The following is a 13173-nucleotide window of genomic DNA, read 5'->3' on the forward strand; positions in this document are numbered from 1 at the left end:
ATACAAACAACACTGATGAAGAGAGGAGAAACTTCACTGTGGAACTGTCTAGGAAGAGTATTCCTCTTCAGTGCAGGAAGAGCACTGAAGAAATCCAGCCCTGGGGCCTGGGGAAGGAGGTAGAGAGGGAATGTCTGTGGCCTTGTGATTGGCAAATAGGCAATGCATTGGTATCCTTCATTTGAGCATCTTCTGGGGGTTCCTTATCTGTGCAGACCCACGTCCTTAGGGAATCCCTGATGCTGAGCCTGTCCCTTACCTCCCTGCTGCCCTATACACCAGCAGGACTTCTGGAGCTGATCAGCATGACAGAGCTACTGATTATCCCTGTTTTCCTCATTCCCTTTGCAAACCTATTCCTTTGTCCAGTGCCTTCAGTACTGTGAGTCCCCACATCCCTTTTTTCTCTCTGGTCTATCCCAGCGCTGGGAATTTCTGAGTCCCCTCGGTCCTGCAGCCCTCCTTACCTGCGGCAATTGCAGCCTCTCCATCAGCACAGACAAGAGTCCTTTGCTGCTACAATAATGAGCGAAAAAGAAGCTAAAAACAATACTTTACATTTCAAATAACTCCTGACACATCCCTTGTCTTTCTCTAACAGAATGACAAGTGTCTTTATCTTGAAAGAGAAGGCAGCCTCCTAGAGCTGTCTACATTGTCAGGGAAAAGGATCTGTAAATCCTCTGACTGCCTCTGTCACTGCTCGACTTCTCCATCCTTTTTCATTTCTCTCTTCTGCTAAAGTCCCTTTTTGTGCTATTTCCCAAAGTGCTGCACTTCCTTTGAATGTTCTCAGCCCGAAAGAAAACTCCCTCTCATCTAAAAGTAGGAGGAAAAAAAACCCTCCCTGCCCAGAATGAATTAACACGGTGCTGGGTCCTGCATCTGGATCTTGTACAGGATGTGCATTTGAAAAATAGCCAGGTCTTTATCACTTGTTCAAATAAGGGGGAGAAAGGATTTTAATGAGAGAAAAAAGATGCACAGAGGTCCGGAAAGGAAGATTTGTTCAATGCTAGAATAAGTGAAATATTTGCTAATGAGAGGGGGAAGAGAAAGTCATTTAAAATGTTTAAAATAGTCGTGTAGGGGTTTTTCTTTCAGTTCATGCCTCCTTTGGTTTTCATTCCATATTTCAATATTTGCCAAGCTTTCCAGCAAAAGATTTACCTCAAGTGCGTACAAATTACCTGGCATTTGGCTAAGGACAAAATGTCTAATTATGGCTCTAAAGACCTGAAATATTTTCGACTTAAGCTAAAAGTCAAACTCAAAAAGGAAAAAAACCAGAATGAAATTAATAATCCTTTTAGAATTCATCCCCATGATCATTGTTGGACCAAACACCTCAGTGCGAGAGATTAAAAGAAGGGAAATGAGAGATCGGGGAAGAACAAGAGAGAGAAGAATAGGGTTTCTGATGTTACACCTTGATTTTACCCCTGCTGAAGACATAGGGAAAGTCTTGTTTAATTGTCTGGATTTGGGTTGTATCCATCCCATCTGATGGGAAAGATGTAACCCTTTGCCACCATGTTTCACCCCTTGGGCTCCCCATCACACACACTGTTTGGTGCTGCATGTGTGTCCCCTGGCTCATACAAACACTCCTGCTCTGCCATTCCAGGTGCAGCCTGGCTGTTGGAGTGCCAGAGCCCAACCCTCCATCCACCCTGTACACCGATAATGAGGTTCAACCCATGGTGACAAATGGCTGTTCACTCCTGTAGCTCCTTGTCACTGCTTTTCCTCAACCTGAATAAGTAATGAAACTCAACTGAGCATATTAATTATTTTCCTCTGGAGGGCAGGAGAAGGAGGAGCAGTAGCAGCATCTCCAGAGGGGTGCAGAGCTCCAGCAATTCGCCTGCAGTTTAGAGGGCAGAGTGACCCATCCGCAGGAAGAGGCAGAGGTTGCAGGTGTGCTAATTTCATGGAGAAGAAAGGCATTGCCAAATAAAGAACAGATGGCTCCAGTCACTAGTTATTTATTTCTATAATTAGCCACAAGCTGGGATCTCAGACCTTAAAGAAGTTGGCGATTCCTATGAAATTCCTTCTTGCATCAGGCAGTGTGGAAGCATGCATGACACAGGCTGGGCTACAGCGATGGATGTACCCAGCTGGGGTACATGCTGCTTTTGGCTCCTTAAGCAATTGCAGTGTGTTAAAGAATGGTTTAGGCACTTCTCTCTCGGTGGAGCCCAGATGAACATCAAGGACAGTTTAGTCTTGTTATATAGGAAAACATTTAAGTGTGAGTTAAATTCCGCTCTGTTATCACCTTGTGTTGCTTTCTTCCCGTCGCTCTGGTTATTTCCTCAGCTTGTCCTCTTCTGATCTCACTGTTTCTTCTTCTTTTAAACTTTCTTTTTACTCCTTTTCTTACATTACATCCTGTCAGGGCTACACTCAGACTCCTTTTAATCTGGGGGTAACATGATCAAGAGCTGCGAAGACTCATTCTGGCAGCAAGGAAGTAGGAGTCAGACCATGAGTGTTTAATGAAGGGTGAGTGCCGGCTTCTGCTTTGACAACGTGACGTGTGTTATTGCAGTCCCTGTTATCTGGCCTCGCAGAACGTGGGTTTGCTAGCTCCCAGTCGTATCGTTAAGCCTATCTGTTCTCAAAGGTAGGATCAACAGAGCAGGGGGGAATATTTTATTTCCTTCTGGAAGCATCAGGTAGGAGAAGTGTTTGCCAGCCCATCTAGGCATGTTTAGTCTATTTCTTTTTATAGATGATAGTTGCTAAGCTAGAATTGTAAGTAAATGCAGGCCTGCAAGAGTCTATGTAGGTAAATAATTTGCTGGATTTCTTATAGATGTGCCAAAAGCATCTTGTGACAATACTTTTTAATGACACTGGTTAGTCAATAAATAACAAAAGAATAACAGAACAGCTTAATCTATGCAAAGCTTGTGCTTTTGACTTTAAAAAGACATGTGCTTTATTTTTGTTTGAATAGCTCCATACAGACAAATAGAAGAATGTATTTTTCAGCTATTTAACAACAATAACAAACCAACCCCAGATAACCTCAGAAGCACTCAAACTTCAACCTGAAGAAAATTATCTGCCTCTATTGCAAAGAATCTAATGAAATCCAATCAAATCTCAGCTGGAAGAACACAGAATGGTGGCTCTAGGCATAAATCAGACATGGAATTAATTCTGTGCTTTATTACATACCTTAAAAAATAAAAAGAGGGCACCCTAGGCCTGGGAGTGCTGAACAGATTGAAGTGATGTCCACAGACTGCCAGCCCCAGAGTTCAGGCAACCAAGACTGGTTTGAAATCAATATGTATCCTCCTGGTGATAAATATGCCCAAAACAGCATTGATAGTGGTGAAGCCCTTTGTCTTTAGCCTTATTCTCAGGGTGAGGAAATAGATGTGTGCCATGGATAATACATAAGGGACCATAAGGTAACAAAGACTATGCAGATGGGGGTGTCTGGGGTTTCCTTGGAGTCACCAAGAAATGAGAAGCATTATATTAGGCACATCTTAAGCAGTCCTGTAACCCATAGGAATCACTGGAGTGGGTCAGATTTCTGTCCCACCACCATGGATTTCTGATGCAGATGCCAAAACCTATTGGAAAGGTAGAGATGCACCTGGGCACAGTTAAACTGTCACACTGGTTTTCCCTAGGCTCCAAACTGAAAGCACATTTTACTTTTGAAAGTTCCATTGCAATTAGTTCCAATTTTGGAAAAATAAGAAAAATTTGAATCCAAATCAAAGCAATGAAACAAAATATTTTGGTTTGATTTGTGGAATTTCCCTGAATAGTTTTCAGAGATGTTCAGTGTTAAACACCTACTTGTCTTTAGTGATGCTCTCCATGCTGGAGTTGTAGAAGTGTCAGCTTGCTGCAAGCATAGGGATAACAGAATTGCAAAGAGCATATCCAAAATTACCCCAGAGTCCTATAATGAGCCTGAAACACCATGAATCAAAAGTACAAGAGGAATTCTTCTCCAGAGAGCCCAACTGCTAAAGCAGAAGGGTCCAGCTTAAAGGTTTTTATGAGGCAGCATTTAGTGTGTCGTAAGTAAAGTATATTTAGTGTTTTGTTGAACTGTTTTCAAGCAAGACACTTAATAAATGGAACTATTTGACCCACGGTTCTATTTTTAATCAGCCTTTTACTGGCCAAATACATACATTGCATGTTGAGTTTTAAAACAAACAAACAACGTTTCAATGTTTCCCAATGTAAGTTTTCCCCTTGGGAAACTACATTTTCCCTTTGTGTGTTTCCAATTCATCTCAATGGGAAGTGCCTGAATAACTCTGTAACACACAAAGAACTGAAGGTAAAGAAAAAAGAAGTGAAGCTTGAATGCCATTTGGCCAAAGCCCAGGATTAGGCTAGGATTATATAGATGAGCGTGGAGTGATGCAAAGCCTCTTAAGTGAGGCCTAATGATTCACAAATGACACAAAATGCATAGGCTGAGTCATTTGTGTCCCAAGTTCAGACAGCAGGGGATTTGAAAAGTGTAGGGAAAGAATTATTGGCCTAATAAGGAAAGGCACCAAAATCAGTTCTGTTTTACTCAGTATAAGTCTGGAGGACCTGCACAAGAGGTAAGCAAAGCTCTCAGCCCTGGAGGTGACTTGGTGTGAAGACAGTTGAGGTGGTGATTGGGCTCTCGTGGATGTGTGGGATTGGACACGGGTGCTCTCTGTGAGATGGAGTTTGTAGGGTACCTTTCTGGGAAGGGAGCAGGGAACAGGGAATCAGTACAGAAGGTGATTTAAAGGTAAAATCCCTTTTGAGACTGACATTGCCTTTGGGAGCTTTAACTGGGCTTTAAGGCATGGATGCATGCATTTTGCTCCAAGAAAAAAGGGCTATGGCATATCCCCACTGCATGAGGGGCAAGGACTAAAAGCCATGCACAAGCATCATTTTCTCTCCTTTTCTCTCCTTTCTCTCCTGCTATTGAAATCTGCACATTTTAAATTTTAAATTAATTTTCTGAGACAAGGAGAAGATGCTGCCTTAGCTTTGTCCTTGGGAACAGCAGATCGTGCCTTGATTGAAGCATTATTTTCATAGCCTAAATATGCAGGTTCAAGTCATTCTTTTGACAGGTGAAATACTTAACAGAAGCTCCCAGTCAATCTCTCCCCCTCTCTACTCTGCCCTCTAACTGTGCCCTGCTTCTGCCTCATCAGGAGGTCATAGCTGCTTACCTGCCAGAAGACAGCACTCCCAGCTCTGCAGCTGGGCATAAGTGATGAAACCCTGGGCAGGTAGAGAAGGATATGGGGAAACTTCTTCCAAGCTGCCCCATGAGAGAGCCAGCAAGGACAGAGCAATGCCAGGTATAAGCCACCAACAGCTCCTTAACACTTCCTCCTGCCAGTGCTGCCAAGAGCAAGCTCTGCAAACACCAGTGCCACAGGGGCCTCTCTGAGCCCCATCCCAAAAACACCCTCTAAAACACAAAGGCAAGACAGGAAAAGAGAACATCTGTGACCTCCTTATTCGTAGGCAAGGCAGAGAAGCCGTGTAAATAACACAAAGATGTTATTTACTGAGAATAAAACTTTGTTTGCTGACTAATACTTGAAGAGGTGAGAGGGACCCTGCTCTGAAGCTGCTTGTCCAGTGCCACAGAGCCAATCTGCTCTTGTGGGGTGAAATGTAAAGGACAAGACCAATATGTCACCAATATAACTGCCATGAAATCAGAGCTCTCCAAATTACTTCAGCCAAGACCTGGAGATGTGACATCAGCCTTGTCACCTGCTTTAGCCCAAGACAAAGCAGCTCAAGGTAAGACGAAGGTCATCATTTGTCTTAGCTAGGCTGAGCTACACAAACATCTAACCCTGCTCCATCATTCTGCCACCCTTTGATAAGCAAATCTACCAGCGCTGAAGCTAATGTGACAGTGGCATGGAAGAACACTGTTATCTTCTCATCAGGAGATGACAACCACAAATACCTTGGCCTGAAAGTCTCGCCTGCTATCACCAGGGGTGAACATCAACGTTCTTCACAAATAATCTGATTTAGGTGGATAACAGAGGACTTGAATGTGGGAGGTAAAACTCAGTTATGAACATGCACAGGAATTTCTCACCTGAATGCGACGCTGGTACAGCAAAACCATGCAAACTTACTTTCTCTGCTAGCACATCTGATGTGGTTGAGACAGTGAACAGGTCAGCAGGCAGGTTCCTATGCAACAGATACATTAATCATTAATGGGGCATTAGTATTTAAAGTCTCCAGATCTTCCTCTAACATGAAAAATAATCCTTCCTGCCATGGATGGCTTGTTTCAGCGAGTAATCCACTCATCCTCTGCTGTAATCACAGCAGGTATAACTTCCACAGGGACTTTTCAGTGTCAACATATTTTGGACTGCGATGTCTTTGAGACAGAGAGACTTCTTTTTTCTCTGTTCGTGTATCTCTCAGGTAGTTTCGGGGGGGGATGGATGACTTTTAGAAATACCATGTAATGAGTAACTGCAGTTAGTCACTCCTCCATCCTTCTCTCTCCCTGGAGTATTCAATGTCCTTGTGCCTCTCGCAGACACATTTAAAAGAACAATTTTTCTTGTGACAAGTAAGGCAAGAAGTGTGAGTTTGTGTCTGACAGGTTCAGGGAGAAGCTTGCAATGAGGCAATTAGACAAGGAAAGTGCTGATTAGAAGCACTGTCACCCATAGCAAGGAAAGCAACAATTTTAAGTAGCAGGAAGAAAAGGGAGGGGATGAAAAATAGATATAAAGAAGAGTTTATAAAGCAGCAGGTTGTAATAAGAACTTTGTGACTGACAAGGTCTGATACCAGGCCCTAGGGTTGCTCAAGCCTCTGGAGGTACCTGGGCCTGGTTACCTGCATCTCTTCATACCCATGCTGTAGTTGCCAGTCACCAGGTCCTTGGAGAGCTCCCCTCTTGACCAGACCAAATGGATTTCTCTAGACCTGTCCATCCCTCCCTCTGGCAGGAGCAGCACAACTTCTCAGCTTGCTGGATACCTGCGGTCCAAGCAAGCCAACGATGCTCGCTTTTCACACAGTGGAGATGCTCTTTGGGGCATTGCTGGAAAGTCAAGAAAGAAAGGCACTTTATGCAGATCCACTCCATGCCCATTTGACTGCCTTGGGCTGGGCAAGAGGAAACCTGTGGCCTTCCTGTCACTGTGGCCGTCATCTGCGCTGCAAGAGGTCAGCAAAGAGCAGAGAGGAGCCACTGAGACAAGGCAGGCTGCTGGGGCGTGCAGCACTGCTCCAGACATGCTGATTCCAAAGAGGGCTTTTTAAGGGTTCTTGTAGACCCTGTAATTCCCCCTCAGCTGATGATGGAGGGAGAGAAATAACACAGACCAAACCTTCCCTGAATCACTGCTTTTAAACTGTGTTTCATCCACTTTTGTGTTTCCAGTAATTTTACGCAGCATCAAATAGCTGTGACATGAGCCTTAGTGTAACCGTTCCAGGGAGCATACAAAGGGTTGCAGACCACCCAGATCAGATATGTGTATAACTGGATCAGCCTCACAGGGTGCTGACAACAAGCAGTAAAATATTAACAACAACACAGTAATAATAACATCATAAAACACATTAATCTCTAGGACTGTCACTGCACGGGGAGCCTGGCTGCAGCAGATTTCAGCAGATGCTTGCTTCAGGTGCAGGCTCCTCATCTCCACATCAAGGAGATGGCTATAGTGTGATCTTGATGACCTTTGATGGGGCATTAGGCAAAAGGCTCTGTGTGCACTGTGTATAAAGCAATGCAGCATCCAAGTTAATATTCATTGCACGACATTCATCCTTCCGCTATGAAACGTTCCCAACCTTTGCTAACTCCATCTGAAGAGGTGAATCCACACGACCTGCATGCGGACCATAAGGGGGCGAATTCCGGTGCTTAGAGCAACACGCAGGCAGCAACCAGCAACACACAGTGGCTGTTTTAAGGACACCAAGTGAGCTCTGCCTCTTCTGGAATTTAGGTGAACGGACTGTAATTACCCAAATATTTATGGCTACTCTTTATTGTATGAGTCACTGAGGGCTTGTGAGGGGGCAGACAATTTCCATTTTGTTTAGGGCAGAAATATCCCTGGAGACCAGGCTGATCTATGGAGCTGCCATATCAAACCCTCCTAGGAAAGGGAAGGGAAAAAAAAAAGATAATGCATTTATTAGTCAGCTCACATTGGACTGCTCTGTGTAGAAAAGGAGAGAACTCAACTGAAAAATGCTTTTAAAACTGCAATTCCATAAGCATCTGTCTCATTTCAAGTACGGCTGGGGCCTTTCTGTCTCGCAGAAGGGAAGGAGATGGCGAATTCAAATGATCTGTAGCTCTGGAGTGCTGAAGGGGGGAAAAAAAAGTCATTTCCAAACAGCACAGCATCCCTGCAGTCAGTGACCAGGCACAGATAACCTCCTCCGGGGAGCCACGCTTACTCCCCAACACACAAGTCCTTCCACAAATGACTTGTTCTGCTGTCCCTCTGCTGTCCCTGAGGCTGGGATCAAAACTGCGAGAAGGAACCAGAAAAGCAACAATCATTCTTGGACATCAGGCAAATGGAGATAGAGATGTATAACTGATAAAGGAGAAGGTGAAGGAGAAGGTGGGTGAGTGATGCTAGTCACCATCAGCCTCCTGTTTGTTGCATTTTAGCTATCAGCAGCTTGTCCCATAAATGCCCTGGTTTCTGCAGGGCTCCCTGACCCACACAGCAGGTGTGGGGAGCTGTGCTGGATCCCAGTATCAGCAGGGCAATGGAGGAGATGAGGCACAGTGCCTGTATATGCTCCTTCCCACCCTGTTGTCTGCAGCCCCTGATACAATGCTGGGTGATGCTGGATGCTGAGAGGTGCAGCCCTCCAGTGCCACGTCCACCCTGGACCTCATGGCTCCTGTGTCTGTTAATCTGGGAAAAGGAAAGGGATGAGGGAAACCAGAGGAGTCAAAGAGGAGGCAGGAGCAGAAACTGTCCTGAAAATTCCTCATTGTCCTTTGGGTCACCACAGCAACCTAGAGGCTTTGTCCAAAATAGGTCTTGCCAGCAGCACCCGTAGAGAAACAGTCTCTCTGATCTGCTGGTATTGATGGTAGGAAGGACAGTCCCATTTCACAGCTCTTGGTGCATCGCTGAACTTGTCCTGAAGAGAGTTTGGCTGGAGAGCAGGATCCATCTAACCATGGGTGCAACCAGACCTCAGTACGGGCTCATTTACCTGTGCAGGAGCATCCCCAGGCCCAGGCTGTGATTTCTTATTGCTGCTGTCCCCAGCCCTGGGCAACATTCAGCATGGCAGGGCTGGAAATGGAGTGAATGGGACACACCATGGGAAACAAGGCACTGTGGGTCTGGCACTGTTGAATCGGAGGATCAACATGAGAGGGAAATGGAGAATAAAGAGCAGTAAATGAGCTGGATTAGAGGAGCTGTTTTACACAGCCATTCATTTAATCCTTTGCTTTCCTTTCATTGTTTAATTGGTTTAGCTCTTGTACTTTTAATGCTGCAGGCAGGCAGAGCCAACCTCCTCCTTGCCTTTCCTTTTCCTGCCTTTCCTCTCTTCTCTTTGCATCTCACTATCTAATCCCATTTCTCTCTTTCTCTCTCTGTTTCTGCCCCTATCCCTTGTTCTCATTCTCTCCTCCAGCTTCTTTCTCTCTCTCTCTCCAGGCCCCATATTACTCAAGCAGCTTTTGTTAACGCTGTCAACTGCATCAGCGTGTAAGTGAAATTGTACTGTAAGTGAAGTTAAAAGTATTTCTATGCTGGGATATTTAATCATTTGAATCCTTGATAGGAGCAGCTCTTTTTATTTTCACTAGCTATAAATCCAGGCTCTATCTAATCTCTGATCTCGACGAGGAGAGAATTAACCAACTGAGTGTGTGACTAGAAAGGAGAAGGCTGGAGAGAAGGGACCACTTTATCTAAGTGTGGAGTAGAGTAGCATAGGAATAAGGCAAGGAGCTGTTCCCAGCTCCCTGCCATTCTTCTCACTGCCTTTCCCTGAGTCTACCTTTGTTCCCTCTCCCCAGACACTCCAGCAGATTGAAAATGCCATTTTCCATTTGCAGTTCTTTCTTTTCCCCATTCAGTGATTAACCCAGCCTGTGGTAGTGGGCAGGAGATGTGTTTCAGACCTAAGAGCCCTGCATCTTCATCCATCTCCAGCTTGTGCTGGGCTGGATTGGACTGGCTCCTGGTGTGGATGGTAGCTGTGGGCTAAACCCTACCTCAAAAGAACCCGTGATAAGTTTGGATCTCAAGGTAACTCTTTCTGTGGTCTGCTACAGGAGCAGTCTATACAAATGGAGCCAGTAATTATTCCTCCTCTCTTCATCTTGGTCTACTTAGAACAGGTAAGAGCCTCATAGAGCGTCATATCTCCAAACCACGGTGACTAGTGCCTGTCTTCAGATACGCTGTCAGGACTCCTCCTGGTGCACTGGAGCCATCTGACTGCTATAATTAAAGACTTTATATGGATGAAGGCATCAGAGTCATATCGCAGCATCTTTCCTTCCTTAACCTTGTTTTACCTCCAGGTATGTGTAGTGTGAGGTGTCCCTGCCCATGGCAGGGGGGGTGGAACTAGATGATCTCAAGGTCCTTTCCAACCCTAACTCTTCTATGACTCTATATAGACAACACTATAGCTTATTCCCTTTTCCATAATTCTGTTGCTTGTATCCAGCACATCTCTATCAGCTAAGGATTATAATGGAATTATGAAGATTATAATCAGAAATGTGTTGACTGATTTGGGACTTTCTTATTTTTCCCCTAAGAATATACTGATTTGGTGAAAGAGAAGCATTCTGCTGAGATGTGCTAATTGCGATGAAGCCCCTGACTTCATGACCATGATCATCTCTGGAAACTTTCCTGCTGGGTTACAGGGATAGAGGTTTTGAAGAAAATGGGCAGATCCGTAAGTCTGCTTGGAAGGAGTGAAGTTCAGTGGCAGGGGCAGGATTGCATGGAGATTTGGTGGAAGAACAAAATATTTCCTCTTACCTAGGGCTGAGTTGGGCCACCAAGTGAGGTAGTAGCCAATGACACAGATCAAGGAAAGGGACAGTGCGGAAAGGGGTGGGAAGCCTGTGCTGGGTTTTCATACATTGCTTAAGTTTTACCAACATTTTAAGCTCCTCTTAAACCCCCCAGTCTCAGAGCTCTATGCAGAGAACTGCAGTCTGATTACACAGCATATTGGCATCAATATTCACCTTGAGCATTTGTCCGAAAGATGACAAGGATCATAGAATCATAGAACAGTGTGGGTTGGGAGGGACTTTCAAAGGTCATCTATTTCCAACCCCCTGCAATGATCAGGAACACCTTCAACTAGATATTTAATCCAGTTCCTTGCAAGAACAGCTAGGCCACCATTTCTCTTTCACTTCCATTTCACCAGCACTTCTCTTTTAGTTCCACGTCCTGCTTGTTTGCAAAGTCATCACAGGAAACAAAACTTGCCAAAGGAGTCCAGCAACTCTGATGTGCTGGGGGTTAGGTTCCCCCCCTTCCGCTTTCAAGAGGTGCAGGGAGTCATGCATGCTGCTGGGCAGTGCGCTGCAGAAGTGGACCATCAGTCACTGTCACCAGGCGGTGGGGGAAGATGCAAGGGGGATGTGAGTTTGCACAGAGTACTCATTGCACAGTGAGATTCACACAGCTGTTCTGCTCCCAATGTAAATATAGACAGCCCCATTCATCACCAGCCTTACTTTCTCAGCACACGTCCAGGGCAGCGGGATGATTTAGTGCCTGCAGCTGGAATGAGTGCTATGTTCCTTTAAAACAGCAACAGTTGAAAATTGGGGATGTTTTGCATGCGTGTTTTGTGATTCTGGGGAGAAGAGAGGAGGCGATGTGGGAAGCTGTCAGCTGCAGAAGGGCTGAGGGCTTGCAGGGAATCATTAACCTTCTCTGTTTTGCTCCTCTCCACCCTCCATTCACACGGATCTACATGACAGTAGCACTATGGTCATGGAGCAGGGTTGCCCCAAGCTGCTTGCAATCTATATGGTGAAATGTAACAGAAGAACCTAATAGATGAAGTGGCAGGAGAAAGAAGAACCAGCACAGATGGAAATGATCAACAGGCATGGAAAGATCCATTGAAATTGAGGAGTGAGGGACAATGGTCCCATCAAATGAGCTGTGTGAACGATGGTGGACACCTTCACAAGGAGCCTTGCAGACCTGCTGTCAAGGAGTGAGGCTTCCTTCTATCAGTGAAACTCTGATGGGCTCCACCTCAGTGTTCCTTGCCAAGGGGTTCACTTTCATGACAGCAGAGATGTCATCACCCTAAGAGATGGGAATATGGAACGTGGGTTGTTGGAGGTCTGGAGTGCTGGCTGCAGAGGTGTTGGGAGCTCAGGGCTGGGCAGAGGTAGCAGGGACAGTGGAACCCTTCTATATGACAGAGAGAGGTCAGGTGAAGTTCTGTCACCATGCTAACTGTGTGAGAGAAGAAGGTTGTGTCCTCTGAGCATCAAGAAGCTGGAAATGCTGGATGTCCAAGCCAATTGAGTGCAATGAATACATACTGAGTTTCCTCCATCACCAAGCTGCTCCTGCCCCTTGACATCTCCCCAGGGAGCGAATCTACCCACCTTTGGTGGATGTAGCCTCCCATCCTTACCCTGCAACTGCAGACAGCAGATGTAGGGAATGGAAAAGGGGCGGCCCTTTCCCTGCAGCAGCTCAGACTTGCTCCTGCCACACTACGTCAGCCGTGCTCACCATCCCTGTCCATGGCTGGCTTTCACTTCTGTCCATCTTGCAGTCACGCTTCCAGTCTGTATGTGTGGTTTGCTCAGTCTGTACTAATTATGCCCTTGACATATGCAGTAGAACTGCTTGTGTCTATAACAGCATGGAGGTGAAGGAGGTTAATTAACTCAGAGGAAGGAAGCTGAGTGTCCCTACACAACACCCCCTTCCATATGCATTAGTTTTGAAGCCTGAAGACACTGTTTAACCAAACACAACCTACGACTTACTAACTTTGTTGTTTCCTGCCTTTCTTCCTTGTATTATTAATGCTGCCTAGGATGGATGGCACTAAAGCTAAAGAAAAACTTCACAGAAACGATGGTCTCTACAGAAGACAGAGCCCCATTCACAAGATAAGCCA

The sequence above is a fragment of the Pezoporus wallicus genome, unplaced genomic scaffold, assembly GCF_028554395.1.
Source record: "Pezoporus wallicus isolate ANWC-B61680 ecotype Strahan unplaced genomic scaffold, APGP_CSIRO_Pwel_v1 contig_4684, whole genome shotgun sequence".
Lineage (NCBI taxonomy): Eukaryota > Metazoa > Chordata > Aves > Psittaciformes > Psittacidae > Pezoporus > Pezoporus wallicus.